Genomic DNA, 15,715 nt, shown 5'->3' with positions numbered 1-15,715 from the left:
AACCTGTTCAATGTCACTACATTTTCTCAGAGACAACTACAGAACAGGTATTTCAGCTGCTGGAGAACAACTACAAAATACCCACCAAGATAAAATTTGAACAAAATAAATATAGCTCACCGTACAGTTATTTCCAGCTTCAGTCAGAATAACACAGCTGCACGTGGAAAAATCACTTGGGTGCTGGGAGTGCACAAGCCCTAAGCCTTTTCTCTCTTTTTTTGTTTGTTATTTTTTCCTTTCTCCTTAGTTCTGAACAATGAAGTATGTCCTTTATATGCCATAGATTTGCTACCAGCTCCTCTGGCTTTTGCTTGTAGTATCAGCTATCAGATTCAATTTCACTAATGACATTTGTAATGCTCTTCTTCCCGCTCTATATAACACACCCCAACAGCCTTTCACAGTCACACTTCAGATAACAATACCAGCAGCATTCTACCTATCACTACAGCTCTGAATAATAGAATCACTTCAAATTCTTCTCATCTTTCTTCTGGTCATTTTGCTGACGTCAAGTTTTGGGGACCCATTCTACACAATATTGTAATTACTCCTTTAAAGATATTCATTTGTCATGGTGATAACATTTGCAGCTGGATTACTGGATTACCATGAATCTTCATGTCACCCAGTATTTTCCTTTCACGATTCTCTCCTCAGTTTGGCCAGTTTTGTAGAGTAATCATAGCAGGGAACAATTTTCATTCTACATTTTCATCAGCATTTAGAATGGCAGGTCGGGAGATGAAAACACAGATGCAGGAAGAACGCATTTTTGCATCTTCTGCACATATCATCCTTCCACAAAATGAAACATAAATGTTTGCACTGGGCACAAGGATGAGAATTATTTAAAAAAAAAAAAAAAAAAAAAAAAAAAAAAAAAGAGAGACATTCCATGCTATAAAACTATTGAAGTTCGCATTTTGTTTATATTCTGGGATACAAAAAATGTTGTCTCCCATGCGTGTTGAGGATTCCCATATATAATTTTTCCAAGATCAATGCCATGATGTTCAAGTCCCATCACTCCATGACCTTTGAGAATTGCTAGGGGGTTGTATTTTTGACCACCTTCTAGCATACTGTGCATGAATGAGGGTTAACATGTATTTCTCCCCCACTTGTTCAGTTTTTACAGCTGGCTTTTTCCAAAGGAAAAGGTACTTTTGTTATTTCTTCCCCCCACGCACTACTAATGTGTGTAAAATTACCAAGAAATCAGGCACTAAATACTAATTGGTACATGTAGGCAATGCTGGAGTATGTATAAAGGTAATAAAAGTCAGCCATTGGAAAATACTTCCATAGAGACCATGGACTTGGCTAGCAAACAGCATGGCACAGCAGCAAAATGCAAGGAAAAGCAGACGATGATGTGGTTTGCCATGTCATCTAGACTCCTTCCAGTGCCACTAATGGGCAGGGCGATAGGTCTAGATATAGCCAGGCCTGTTTCCAAGCTAAAATCCCCAAAGTTCCTGAAATAAAATAGGAGCGCATTTCTCTCTCTTACTCATGCATACTTCACAAACCTCTGGAGACTGCTCTGCAAACTGGAACAATAAAACAAAATGTCAAGACAATAAATGGAGCATAGGAGCTCTGCTATTTGTTAGAGGAAGGGGTTTTTTTGTTTTTGTTTTTTTTGTTTTTGTTTTTTTGTTTTTGTTTTTTTTTGTTTTAACTTGAAGGCAGTAACTTCTTTCCCTTTAACAAACAGCAAAGCGATGCAAAGTATCATCTTTTGGAATGACCTAAAAGAAGAAAATGGAGCAGCACAACATTTCTTGGTTGGATCAGCTCCTTTCAAAAACTTCAAAAGGAAATACATCCAGCTACAGGTATATCTTAATATTTTCATGACTATGATTCTGTAGTGTCACAGCAAATACTACTCTTACATTAGTTTAGAAATAGCAGGAATCTGTTGTTTGTTCTGTTGTTTTTGTTTTTTTTTTAATAATCTGAAGAAACTTATCATAGTTAGACCTCTGCTCCTCAACTCCTATTATAATCCTAGAAAGCCCAACTTTTGCAGTACATCAGCAGTGAAATGGTTAAAGCTTTGTTCTCATTTACACAGTAACAGATAGGTCTACCCTTTATCTTATTCTCCTTTTTCTTCAAGCTAGAGAATTTCACTACTATTTACCTACAGACTTTGCTTAGAATTGCAAGTTTAATTTCTGAAAGAAAATAATAGTGCTTATGCAAAAGTAGAAAAGCAAAGACCTTATTAAAGTACGGTAAAAGTATCACAGAGTTAGCTCTGGTAGAGACTCAGAAATCCAGCTTCATCTTTGGCGTAGGCAACTAACTTCACTCATACAAGTTATTTGATTTCCTTCCGCTTTGACTTTTTAATCTACAAAACGAAGATAGTAACTAAAGTTATCCAAGGACAAGACAATACTCAGAGCTTCATTCTTTGCCTTTAACTGATGCTTGGATGAAACAAAAATCTTCACATTACACAATGTAATGCAATGGAAAGTGCAACAATGACAGCAGAGCAGCAAGGTCCTCGGCTGCAGCAAGTGAGGATTTGCTCAAACGCAACAGCCATGGGTGCAGAAACAGAGAGCTGCTTACCTGCAGAAGGCCTCAAGTACACAGGGATCTCCAGAGAGACACCCTTCCCTCCATTGCCAATCCTTAAATGACATCTGGAAGGGTTGCATCCTGGCTCCACCCCTTCCAGTCACTCAACTGCATTGCAAACATCTGAGCTCCCTTGGGTTGGCCCTGCCTTCCCACCAGGTGCTCAATCACTGCTTCAAGCCCTTACTTAGCGTTTCCACTACACAATAAGGGTAACAATATATCCATAGAAAAAGCAGTTGCTGAGTTTGTTTCTCCTTCATTTAGGCCTCTCTACTGCTTCAATCACTTCAGAAACTTTTCTGGCATAAACTTAATTCCACAAAGTTTTGATGGCTCTGATCAGCTTTGTAAAGCACTTCGGAGCGATAAAAAGCACTGTAGTGAAACTATGAGTTACTGCTTGTACTATAACAATCTGAAGACTTCAGAACACACACGAAACATCTAAAGCTTTCATTGACTTGACCACTGCTGTCATATGATATTCTTCATATTTCAAAGTCTTTACAATTAATAACTAAGGGCCTTGCAACACCTTTGAAAAACAAATAGTGAAAAGTGGGCTGTGACACAAATTGCTTCATCTGCTGCTTGAAATACAGCTGTCTCCAGAGCAAAGAAAAATATCCATTTAACATTAAAAAGCCACACAAGTACAGAGGGAGCAGGGGAAAAAAATATTATTGTAGCCATTCAGAGCAAGAGGGGAAATTTGTGGAGGCAAAAGTGTAGTTAACCAAACCAGAATTTAAATAGTACCCTGTGCTCAATGCCAAATTGGACAGAAATATCCCATGTTTCCAAATTTGGTAATCTTCCAGTATAAGCCAAAAGCGTTGTGTCCAACAAGTCCCTATACAGGCTGATAAGGATGGAAAGGAAGTTTTTTTTGGTTTAATTTATGAGCTAACTTAATCTGTACTGTTCACAATTGCTTAGTAGCATTGGTGGCCTGAGATCACATTGTCTTTAGATGACGTTTAACGTTGCAGGGCAATCACTATTACATTTTCTTAAGCTCAGAGTTGCAAGAATTATTGCTTAAATCTAGGAAATGCACTAACTCCACATGCAGAAAGGCACGTGTATTCAGTCACTAAGTCCAGACCTGATCTACATTGTCTGCAAACCATGGTCTCCAACAGGGCTACACCCTTAGCTGCTTGTTGGACAACTGATAGATATCTTCTTAATTTAGGGTACATATGCCATACACTGAAACACAGAACTGAACATGCCCTTGTGAGGTCTCCTAACCACATAGGGAGCCTATCGCAGTGCTTTTTAGCACATGAAAAACTGTTTAGCCAGAAAGTCTTAGAGGACCTTACAAAAACTAGTTTCACATCACACCTTTTGCTTTGCCAAACCCACCAGTCCTAACTCAAAGCCAGATTTCACACCGTTTCATATTTTTAAGTTAAAACATTCCAATGCTGGAATCTTCTAGCTCTTTTACATACAGCAAAGTAAGAAAATTTGTGAGAAGGGTGCTTTCCTTTATCAGTCTTACAAACAATACAGCAAAAAAGACAGAGGTTCAACCTGATGGTAAGGAAGAGCACTGTAGGTGGTCATTCACAAATTCCATCCAAGACCACAATCCCCCTGTTTCCCCAGGAACAGCCTGCAGCACAAATGGAGCAGAAACCAAATCAGTACGGGTACTTAGGACTGCACTCTCAGCTGAACAGCAAGCGGGCATCACTCAGCCTTAAAGAGGAATGTATCAACCCTAATCTTTGAAGTAGCAACCGTGCAAGAATGCACGTTCGTCTCTGTTTTTCAATTCACTTGGCGTTACTGTTGAACAAAGCATAGAAAACTATCAGTGGATCAGATTTCCAAATAGTTGACAGAGACCCTCGGAAGATTTAACTTCACTTTCACTGTCTTGCTGTGGTGGTTTTTTCCGTCCCCACTTCTTCATTATCCTTGTCTAAAAAACACAATATCATGCTCTTTGCAGGCACTTGCATTTTGCTGAAATAATGCAAATACTCATAGAGCTCAAGGTTCAAACTTCTATTTCTCCTATTTTGAACAACAAATCCTATAAAAAATAAGTGCAAGTCGCATTTTCAGGATTATAGATGGGATTTTGGTCCCAAATATGCAGTTGGCATTTGGCTTGGTGTAAAGGCATGCACAAACCACCTGAGGGTGGAGCAGCTGTGGGGGTAGGGGCAGGTCACAAACTGTCCAAACTAAGGAGACTTTTCAGGAGCAATTGTCCCAGGTCAGAGAACAGCTCTGAGGAAAACAAGTGGTGCACTAAAACCATTCCCATTCAGTCTCACAACTCACAAGTTGAGACCTCTTTCAAAGTTCTCTCTCCCTCTAGTATACCTTCTTCCTCCATTTGAATTAAGAAATGCCACCAGGCCTGGCCTCTTGGTTAAACCATCGCCTACCATCAGCGAACACTGAAAGGAGAACTTCCAGAGTAGCAACAAATCTACTATGATGCTGAAAGAAGCACAATAAAACGTTTGCATGACAGGCTGTGTAGAAGCGCCTACAAGAAGGCAGAAAAGGCCCAGAAAAATTACTGGGGGAGAAAACCAGCAGCTTACTTTGCCAACCCACATCCCCTTCACAACAGAGAGGCAGCTCACACGCTGTGCTACTGACCCTAAATAGAAGAGCCATTGCAGAAATGAAAGCATGGCTGAGGATGTAAATAAGGCTCCCGCTACCTACTCATTTTTCTTCTTCTGTCTGTATTTCATCCACATGGGTAAAAATATTTGACCCAAGTGAAACCCATTTACACTATAAAAAAGTGGATTTTGCAAATGTTGTGGCTAGATTTCCTCAAGGGCACTAACATCACTCCAGAAAGTCAAACAGGAGGCATACGTAAAAAGCTAACAGAATCCAAGGGAGTGAGAAAGACATAACATAATTTGAAAGGTTCTTCCAGAGAAACTGTTATCTAAAACCTAATTTAACCTGAAACCTTGAGAGCACAGTAAACGGGCATGTGAGACCAATGCACCGTTTCCTATTAGATAGCTGCCAAACAGATTTGTTTCACATTTAATATAGAAGTGAAATAAGGTACTCACACAGCGTGATTAACTATAAACATATTTGTACTCTTTTTCTTTAAATTAAAGCGTAACCTGATAGAAGCTACAATTACTAGGCAATAAGAAACATGGTGAGAAAAAGTCAGAACTTGTGCTGCATCACAAAAATAATATAACAGTGCCCTTGTGTAGTGTTGCTTTAACAGGCCTATAAAGCCCATGGGCTTTGAGCCTCTAACAACTGTGCCAAGCTGGCAGTCAGTGAATTGAAGGCGAATTGGAGGGTCCAGAAACTCTGAGGGAGTAGTTGTCAGTACTCTTTGCTGGGTCATATGTTGTTGCCATTCCTTTCCTTTAAGGTTTCACCTCATGTTTGGCAGAGCCACACGGTTGCAGCTCTTTCCAATGTCAACACCTTTTCTTTGCTTGGCTAGAGGTGTCAGCGCTGACCAAACATGAGGTACTGCCTTCCTAAGTTCAGAGCTCCCTGAGTCACATGCAGTCCTCAGGCTCAATCTTCTGCTGACTGCAGCTTCACAGTAGAACTGCCATCAGCCTTCGGAGTACTGTTTCAGGCCACCACACCTTTTTCAGGTCAGGAAAGAAATGCAACAGACTGAAAAGGTACATCTCAGAGAAGGTAGCTTACTATGAGCATTTAGGAACTTTTGCTCCTTTCATGTGCAGATCCCAGGAATATGTGGAGAGACATCAATTATCTCTTCAAAATCACAGACATCCTCAGGTTACAGGTAATCGACTCGCTAAGTCTCTCCAGTGAGCCAGTAACAAGGTGGGTCATAGAACACAAGAGTCACAAGTTAGTATCTCTTTACCAAGGTTTATATCTTTCTATAGACATTGTACTTGATAGTAGGTGCATCTGGAAAAGAAGACAGAATCAAGATTCTCTTCTGAGGAAGGATGGGTGGTTATTCCCAGAGTGGATAAAAATCAAAGAGATAAGAGTATAACACTGACATTACAGAATAAAGATGTTCTTTTCTGAATGAGTATGAGAACAAAAGGAAAGCAGATGTTTAGCAGTAAAATTGTTCTATCATTTGTTATCAAATTATATCAAAGCATATCAAAATTGTTCTAAGAGGTATTTTTCTCTTTTAGTAGGCATACACAGGTATGTATAAATGGGTAACTAACACTGAAAGGAAAACGCCAATATTGCTGAGTTATGCTTGCAATGCTTGATCATATTCCTAAAGTGAAGATCCTGAGTTCTCTTTAAGAAAATCACATGGATATTTTACTGTTAATCAAGCCCAAGCCACTCTGAGGACTTCTGTATCCGGTTCAAGCTGACTTTAATGGAAAATGAACATATAACTCTCATAAGTGACTTAGATAATCTCAGCAGGATTGTACAAAAAGCCCAAGCACTTTTTCATCTGTTTGAATCCAGCCCAGTTAAGGCTTCGCAGAGAGATGAGAATTCATAATTAAAGATAGGAGAGTGTGAAGATGGAATCTTTATCTCCCATCTCCTTGGTCAGAATGAATTATAGGGATAACCGAAACACCTGCATGTTAACTTGTGCATTAAAGTTAACCTTTATTTACACCAATAAAAAGGAGCTTACACCTAATTTAGTACAGAAAATGCTGCTTGGACACATTATCTTTTGAATAATAATAAAGATACATAGAAGGTAAACCTGGGCTGCATGCTGACATCCACAAGTGCATCTTTACTTCTTGGCATAATTTTATAAATGGAGGTGAGAGTAGCAGATATAAAACAACTGCTGATTTTTTACCAGAGAGAATGGCTACGATTAAGTCTCAAAATATCAAACATAAAAAGATACAGAAGAACTCACACATTGAAGAAAAAAATGGACTATTAATATATTTCTATATGTAATTTAGCCCGTTATTATATATTTGAGATTTAGTAGTTAAGAAATACTTAGAAATATTAAGAGTGTAAACTATTATGTTAACCTTACCAACTAACCATACAAATCTTGAAATTAAGTCACATTACTTTCTGGCTGAAAACAAGCATCCGTGTATTTTCAAGCACTGAAGGGCAGGCTCAATCGCAGGCTAAAAGGAACTATTCTGGGTAGGTACTTACAGTTCATGATGAAAGAAAATAATTCACCTCACAGTATATTTCCTTAAATTGCAATTAAAATTAAAAGGTTTTATCAGTTTCCAGGATTACTTTCCTGAACTTTCTCATCTGCATTTGTCCTTTCCCACCAGAGTTAGATGGAATCTTCTATTCATTAACGCTGTTAGGTGCTTTAAGATTTACAAGTAAAGATGCTACGTTACATCTTTAAAAGATGCATGCATTGTGTGAATGAAACGTGCCATCTCATCATCTTTTTGCCACTTCAAATGTGTCTGAACTCAGTTTCTGATTGTTGTTTTGCTGTTGTTTGTAAGTCATTTGTCCTACACCAGAAACCACTAATCTTCATTTGCTTCAGAAGTCCTGTAACTCCAATTAAAATCCACGTGCTAAATTCTAGAGATTAAAATAACACATCTTCATTAGTTCTGAGTGTTGGGTGTGTGCATCCAGATTTTAGAAGTTGTGGAGGTAAGTCCCTTTCTTGTGTATTAAAAATATGTATATCCTATGGATGTCAACGAGTCTTGGATAAAAAAGAAAAGCGTCATACTGGCATTTAGTGTCATGCTAAGCTTCTATAAAAAATTTCCTTCAAAACAACTGACACATTCTTGCCTTTTACTTTTTAGCTAACGAAGAGGAAGGGGACTGGGAGGAAAGACCTGGTCTCAGAAACAATTTGAAAAGTTATAGCAAAAAAATAATGTGCCAGGCAATTAAGGGTTGAGTAGATGGTGCCTAGATGGTGGGATAATTCACCTAGTCCACATCACACTGCTTTGTGTGGTCTCCACCCCAGCTAACCTTGTGACTACATGTTTATCTGGGCTGGACAAAAAGATGTGTTTGCCAACCTGTTCTGCTGCATAGCATAAGGGAAAGGGAAAAGGAAATTTTGGTCCAAGACAAAGATTAAACTATCCAGGACTGGATTCCTGCTGTTTTATTCATTATCTATAGGCTCATTAATGTGTAGGCTCCTTGAAATTCATCACGTATTTTAAATTCTCACATGAATATGTCACTGAATTTAATTATTGTGTTTATGCATCATACTTGAAAGCTGAGATTCACTTTTAGGGGGCTAAAACCCCTATCACCTCTCAAAATTTAAGAACAGGCCAGATTCTTTCTTCCATCACATCTCAGCCTACCCACAGTAGTTCTTAGTAGACACTTGTATGCCAAAAATTGCAGTAAAAAAAAAAGACAAGGGATTGAAATATTGATGTAAAAAAAAAAAAAAAAAAAAAAAAAGAGAAAGAGTCCCCTCTATCTTATATGCTATGCTTTGATGCTAGGTACCGTCCTCTTCACTATTTCTGTTGGCAGATATACCACAATATACAGTGATACACCTAACTGAAAAGATGAGACAGTCATTTCCCCTCACCCATATATTCTGTCTTCCTGTCTCTGTGCCAGGGAACAATCTACTCTTATGGAAATGGATGGATGAAAAACAATTTTTTTTTTCTTTTGATTTTTTTTTTTTTTCTCATAATATTTACCCTTCACTGTTCCTATCACTCTGAAATGTTATTGGCACTGTTTCATTTGGGAAATATCATCTTAACTCCACATCCATCAGCTTCTCTTTTAGTTCCTTCAACTCAAAGATAATTGGCTCAGTGGGAGAGAACTCAATAGCAAACAAAGACAGAACTAAAGCTGAATCTTGATTACATCTTATGTGATGCTGGCGTTAAAGAGTACAGTACAGTGACATCTCCCTTAGTGTTCTTCTAAATACAAATCTGAACATCAGAACCAATCAAGCAGAGGACTATGTCACCAACTGAGGGCTTGCAGCACAAACATCTGATTCCAGAGAATACTGAGGATGAACGAGATAGCCCAATGTTCATAGCAGACTGAAGAATCTTCCTGTTACCATTTCTCCTCTTTGTAGGTCCCAATGAACCTCAAACAAAAAGTCAAAATGTGATCCACAAAATCTAGATCACACAACCACACGCAGCCTAGATGCAGTGGCAGTACAACTAGAGAGGGAGGATTAAGGACTTGAAGGAAAAATAAGAAACACATTAAGAAAGTAAAAGAGAAAGAAATAACAAATGCTTTCCTGGGAGTTGGCAGGCAAGCTTCCCTGAAGCACAAGGCTTTAAATGAAGCTGAAGTTGCATGCAAAGACATAACTTGTGGCCACAGGAGAAGCAGGACAGTCCAACTATGCAGAGCCCCCAGCTCACTGTGGCACTGGATAAGATAGCCCTGTCACCTGGCAGTGATATCTCCCTTTGCTTCCCAGACCTGGGGATGTCTCCAGGGAGAAAGAGCAATTATTCTATGGGCTGCTTTGCTACTATGGCAGCAAAAGCCTCAAAGGGTCCTTCTTCCAAGTTGTTGTCAAACAATACCAGCTAAGGGCAGCTATGGCAGCCCAGGTGCAGTCACAGACTTCCTATTCAAACAGTCCATGCGAGGTCTTAACTTCTACTTGTCCTGGGGATAGAGGAACAGAACTTGGAGCAGCTCTCTCAGAGCAGAGCAACAAGAGAAGCTATCCAGACCTTGCAAATTAAGCAGAAAGATAGTTTCCAAAGAAGCAGGCCAGACTATTATTTACAACAAACAAACAGCAAGGAGCTACTAAGCAGGCAAAAAAACTCACAGCAGAGAAATGCTCTGTCTCAACAGAAGCAAAAGGCTGAAACAGCAGCATGCTTTGTACTTGTCCCAAGTATTAAATGAGTGGTTCCTTATATGCACAGCAACAAACAAAAGAACTCTCTGGTTTCATGCAACAGGGAACAGGCACCTGCACAGTTTGTGTGCACTCAACCATCACTCGGTGTCCCTTATTTCCTAAGCAACAGGGTAATGGCTCTCTTCAGCCACCCACACTAAGCCAGAGCAGCCATCTTGCTAGTGCCTTTCAATCTGGTGTAACTGGGAATTAAACATGAAACCAGAGATCAGAGCACAACATACTATGGAAGTATTCATGGAATTACTGCTTGCATGAACAATTTTTTTAAAACATCACAATTAAATAGTTCAGGATTTTTAGACTGGCAAAAGATACATCCATCCAATAGTAACAGAGGAACACACGTTCAAACCTAATGGTGCATGAATTGTATCCACAAGTACTGAACACCGTTTAACAATTTTGTAAATTGTTATGTAATACTTGCAGTCAGCCTATGGAGTATTTCAGACTGTTTTAGGCCTCTTTTCTTTCTGATCCCCTTCTTTCCTTTCCTGCTCTGACCTCACTTCTTTCCCAAGCCAGCCATTTCTTACACAGTCTTGGTGAAATAGGGGATTTTCTGCTCAAAGACGAAGGTTAACCATTTGGCAGGGATACAGCAGGCAGCAAAACACAAGCAGCGATGTGGAACTGCTCACAGCCTACCACCACACAGGTGATTTTGGCAAGCTTTTACACTCCGCTGATCTGCCATACCTTCAAAACAGCATTCCCAGTTAATGCTCATTTAAACAACACTGGCTAAGGGGAGCTCGTGAGCCTTGAGAGGATTAAGAGGTGAGGCATACTGAAAACTCTGACCATTGAGATCTTGTAGCACAAATGAGAGAAGCCCTTTCCTACTCGCTGAGTCAATAATCTCATTGAGATTTTCATTAGCACACTGTGCCCACTCAGAGTGCAACATGACATCGGGCCGGATATGTTTCCCCTTCCAGTGACCTTGAGCGATAACAGTTTCCACCAGGACAAAGCATCAGCATCATTCAAACCTTTTGAATGCAAAAACTGTCTGTACTCCCTCCAAGTAGTAATAGTGCTGAAAGCAAGAATGTCAGGGGGCAGATCTATCTCCCAACTTGAAGGACATCTCAGAACAGCAACAAGAGTCCATGTCTGAACCATCTGTTCCTTGCTGAAGAAAGACTGTGAGATCTGCCAGGGGAGCTCTCCTAAAGCACTTTAGTCTCTGCACCAGTCCTTAGAGCAGGCCAAGCAGGGCCCTTGGCATCATGCTGGTCAGTTAGCATCTGTCCCCTGCAATTCAGACTGGATGTTACATAAAGACAAATAATCCCCTTTTTTTTCAGGGGGAGGAGTGGAATGTAAAGCATTAACTTAGTGTGATGACCCTGTCAAAACAATTAAATGAATAACAGTATTAGTACTTTATACAGTGAGTGTTTTTAATGACATGGGAGTTAGGAAATAACGTTAAATGTTTCAGCTCAAAGACCTGGTTTCCTGTGTTGGCACCAGCACTAACTCTAAATGTTCATACATCAAGCATTTCCACAGCTTCATTTTAAAGAGAAATTGGGAGACTGATACACTTAAGTCAAAGCTACATCCTGTTCCTATGTGTGTGAACACAGGGTGCATTTCTGACAAAAAAACCACTGTGCTTTCAGTGTCTTTAGGGACTTTTCCCATTTGCACAAACTCCCTGAAATCTCAACTGCACTGCTACGGATGACATACTTTCAACAGAAGGATATGGCTTCAAAAAAATGGAGAAAGGTAGTGTTAAAAATGAACATCTCCTCTTACCCTATTTTCCTCAACCCTAACAAATGCATCTTCGAGGTTAGAAACTCACTGCAGAGTGTATAAAAAACACTGATCATATGATTTAGCATCCATTTTCCTAAACAGTTCTAATGATCTGTGCACATGCTCCAGGTATAGGATTGCTCTAAACATATTCACTGTGGATTAAACTAATGCAACCTCCTTCAAAACCAGGTTGGCTAAGGGTATAAAGTTATGAACCTCAACTGATGAATAGGAACTCTTACAGTAACCCAGTGCAACTCAGTCACATCTATAGTCTCAGGCTTTCCACTACAAAGCTATCATTTCAAATTTCAAACCCAAGTTGAAAGGCATTCCCAAGCAATAGGATGAGCTGCCCAGGAAGCATTGCCCATTTGATCCTTATCTCACGGGTGTGTGGTAAGGTGGATCAAAAAGTTCAATTGCTAATGCAGAACAAAACTTAAAGGGTTGGTGATTATGAAATTTCTACTGAAGTGACAGCTGTTCATATTTATAGCCTATCACAGAATCACAGAATGGCCTGGGTTGGAAGGGACCTCAAGGATCATGAATCTCCAACCCCCTCCCATCACAGGCAGGGCCACCAAAACCTACATGAATGAAAAGAGGGCTTACGTCTGGTTCTCCACAAGCAAACATCCTCATTGTTCAAATCAGGCCTCTATCTCTTTTTGTGCCAACCTAAGAAGTAAGGACCAGGAAAATGGTAGCCATGGAGGGAAGAGGCTCTTCACTATGGCTCTACTCCATTGGGTCAGAGCTCCGGAGCAGCGCAACAGACAGGATTTCCAAAGATTGTGCCATACCTTCTGTGCTGGCACAACAGCTCTTCTGTGACATTTTGAACTTGATGAATCTCACTAGGGAAAAAAAAAAAAAGGAGGGGGGGGGGGGGAGAGGAACAAAGAAGAAAAAAGAAAGCAAGGTGCAGGGAAAGATTCTGCAGTCAGATCGAGAGTGACAAACACTAATTCTCAGCTGAAGTATACACCTGAAAAATTCACCCAAAACTCTTCCTAAAAGGGGAAATTTCAGGTCTTGCAGGGTATGACTCCCTAAGGCCTGACAAAGCCACTTATAACCTCACCAAAGTTCAGTATGACCATGAGTGTTTACAAGTATAAAGACTAGGCCAAATCAAGAATGTAAATATTTGGATTCAGTTCCCCAAACTTGCCTCCATCTGCACTGCCAACTAAATCTCAACTGCAGACCAAAAAATCTGAAAAGCAGCAGTTGTTCATAGAGAGCAAAATGACACACATGGCATTCAACATTAAAGGAGGGGAAACAAACAAGCAAACAACTTGCAATCTGAATTGAACCCGTGTTAAACAAGAAATCGGTGAAGTCTGCACTGAAACCTGATTTGACTCAGCTATCATTTGGCACATTTTGAAAGTTGAACAGTGCCGATTTTGGTCCACTACCCTACCCTGGAAGAGACCACTTAACCCTGTCTAGGTTGCTCAAAACACACTATACATGACACAAAGGGTCTAGAACACATAGAAACTTTGACATAAACCACAAAAAGCACGTGCTTCTGTTTTCCGGGCAGAGGAGCTCATCCAAAGTAATTTGTGTGGCAACCACAGTCCTATACTCAGAATTGACTGAGGATCCCAAATTGACTCGAGTTCTCAAGCATCCGTACTTTTTGTAACCCCAGCTCATTTAGCTGTAGGTGAAGATGGTAGCCAGGAATGCATTCAAGAGAGTGGTGACACATCCTGAGGGTTAATACACAGTACCCTCAGCTGCCAGTTCCCAGACCTCCTCAGAAAGCCTTTCAGTCTCACACCTCCACCACAGACGTCGGTTGAAAGAAGCAGAAAGCTAAGCATTTCCCCAAGACCAAGGAATCTTTTTATATGTGTACAAAGTAAGAATCCAAGCCTCTTCACTCCCACTACTGTAAACTAACAAGAAGTCCATCCTCCCTGTTTATCTAAGTGGGAAAAGCACAAATCTGGTTCTTCAGCTCTACAGAGCTGTGGGAAACTCGGTTTTGCTCACCAGCTGAAAGCAGGCTCTTCAGCACACTTAGCAGTGACCTCTTCACAAGGGGCAAGTACCATTCCTTTAAATGCCCCTACACTAAAAATAGTTGTGCTTCCTAAACATGAATGTTTAACAGTTCCAGGCATTCTGAAATCCTGCATACCACTTCTTTTTTTTCCTTTTTTTTTTTTTTTTTTCTTTTAAACTGGCAACATTTATTTAACCAGCAATTAAAAAAGGAGGCCCAGCCGCCCCAGTGATTCTTCCCAGAGGGTCTTAGATGTTTATGAAACACAATGAAAACAATAAACTGGATAAAATCGTGCTATTCCATCAAGTCCTTGGCAAGACTTCCCAACAGAGAATAAACTGGCATGGTACTTTACAGTCAACAGATTACACAATGGTTTGCAGGGTCACAAATAATGAAGGGTCACATGCTCCTCTGAAGTGCTACAGTATATGTTAAAAGTCAGTTGATTACAGGGAAATCATGAGAGTCAGTTCTGAGCTCCTTGGAGCAAGTCCTGGAAGCGACAGCACAAAAATGCAGGCTAAGAAAGGTCAGGAGGTACTTCTTCACAGCACTAGGAAACACAGTGACTATGCTGAGCAAGCTGGCTTTGGAAGTTTAATATTCTAAACCAAACCAGGCAGGATTCCCACATTTCTGCATACAAGAAACAAATGTGGAAGGTTGACAGCGTCTGGTCCCTAGCGAAGCCCAGCACCACTCACCCCACTACACACACACAAGGAGCTCTGCTCACACTCCTCTGTTCTCCAAGAGGAACCAGTCCCATCTCAAGAGGAGAACTGCAGCTCCACTCACTCTTAAGAGCACACAGGCTGCAAGCAGTTTCAAAAGAAGCTTTTGATATTATACTCTTGGGTAATTTGCTAAAAGTAATCGTAATTGCTTCAATGTGTTGCTTTTCCTTTAAACAACTGGTGTTAAAGCAAGAAGGAAATTAATGGCCAAAGATATGAATCTTATCTTCATCCTTCAGACTGGCAAGAGATTTGCATTATGCCACCTGTACAAACTGATCGTGAACATGGATGTTGTATTTTGACATTTCTGAAACATACATGATTTTCTCAAATCTGGTGTTAAACATAAGACGCTTCTACTCCATTATGCTTTCACTATATGGATTTTCATCTACTGAGTATAAATCATGAATAAACAAAACATCGCTGGTTCTTGAAGGCAAGTCAGTCTCACTTCAGTTCACCCTGCTCTGACTCTGCATTACCAGCAATGAGACTACAGCTAACACTTTTGTTCTTTGTTTGCCACAAGTTTTGATCATTCTAGGTGGCCCTTACTGGAACACTCTTTATCTGGCTGAAGTTAAAGACTGGTTACACGCAATGAACTGAAAGAAAATCTATTACCCAAAGTCAGCACAACGCTAAAACAAGGGGGATAACAAACATTGC

The 15,715-nt window shown here is 40.1% G+C and overlaps 1 protein-coding gene across 1 annotated transcript in view; it reads right to left on the bottom strand.

Annotated features, from left to right (window-relative positions):
* The window catches only part of DENND2B (DENN domain containing 2B), a 154,494-nt gene that overhangs the window by 138,016 nt on the left and 763 nt on the right, over positions 1–15,715 (bottom strand). The window lies entirely within an intron of this gene.

Source organism: Centrocercus urophasianus, unplaced genomic scaffold (assembly GCF_019232065.1).
Source record: "Centrocercus urophasianus isolate 14NV4802_14NV808 unplaced genomic scaffold, USGS_Curo_1.0 seq_14, whole genome shotgun sequence".
NCBI classification, from domain to species: Eukaryota; Metazoa; Chordata; class Aves; order Galliformes; family Phasianidae; genus Centrocercus; species Centrocercus urophasianus.
This window is presented reverse-complemented; position numbering and strand designations above follow the sequence as displayed.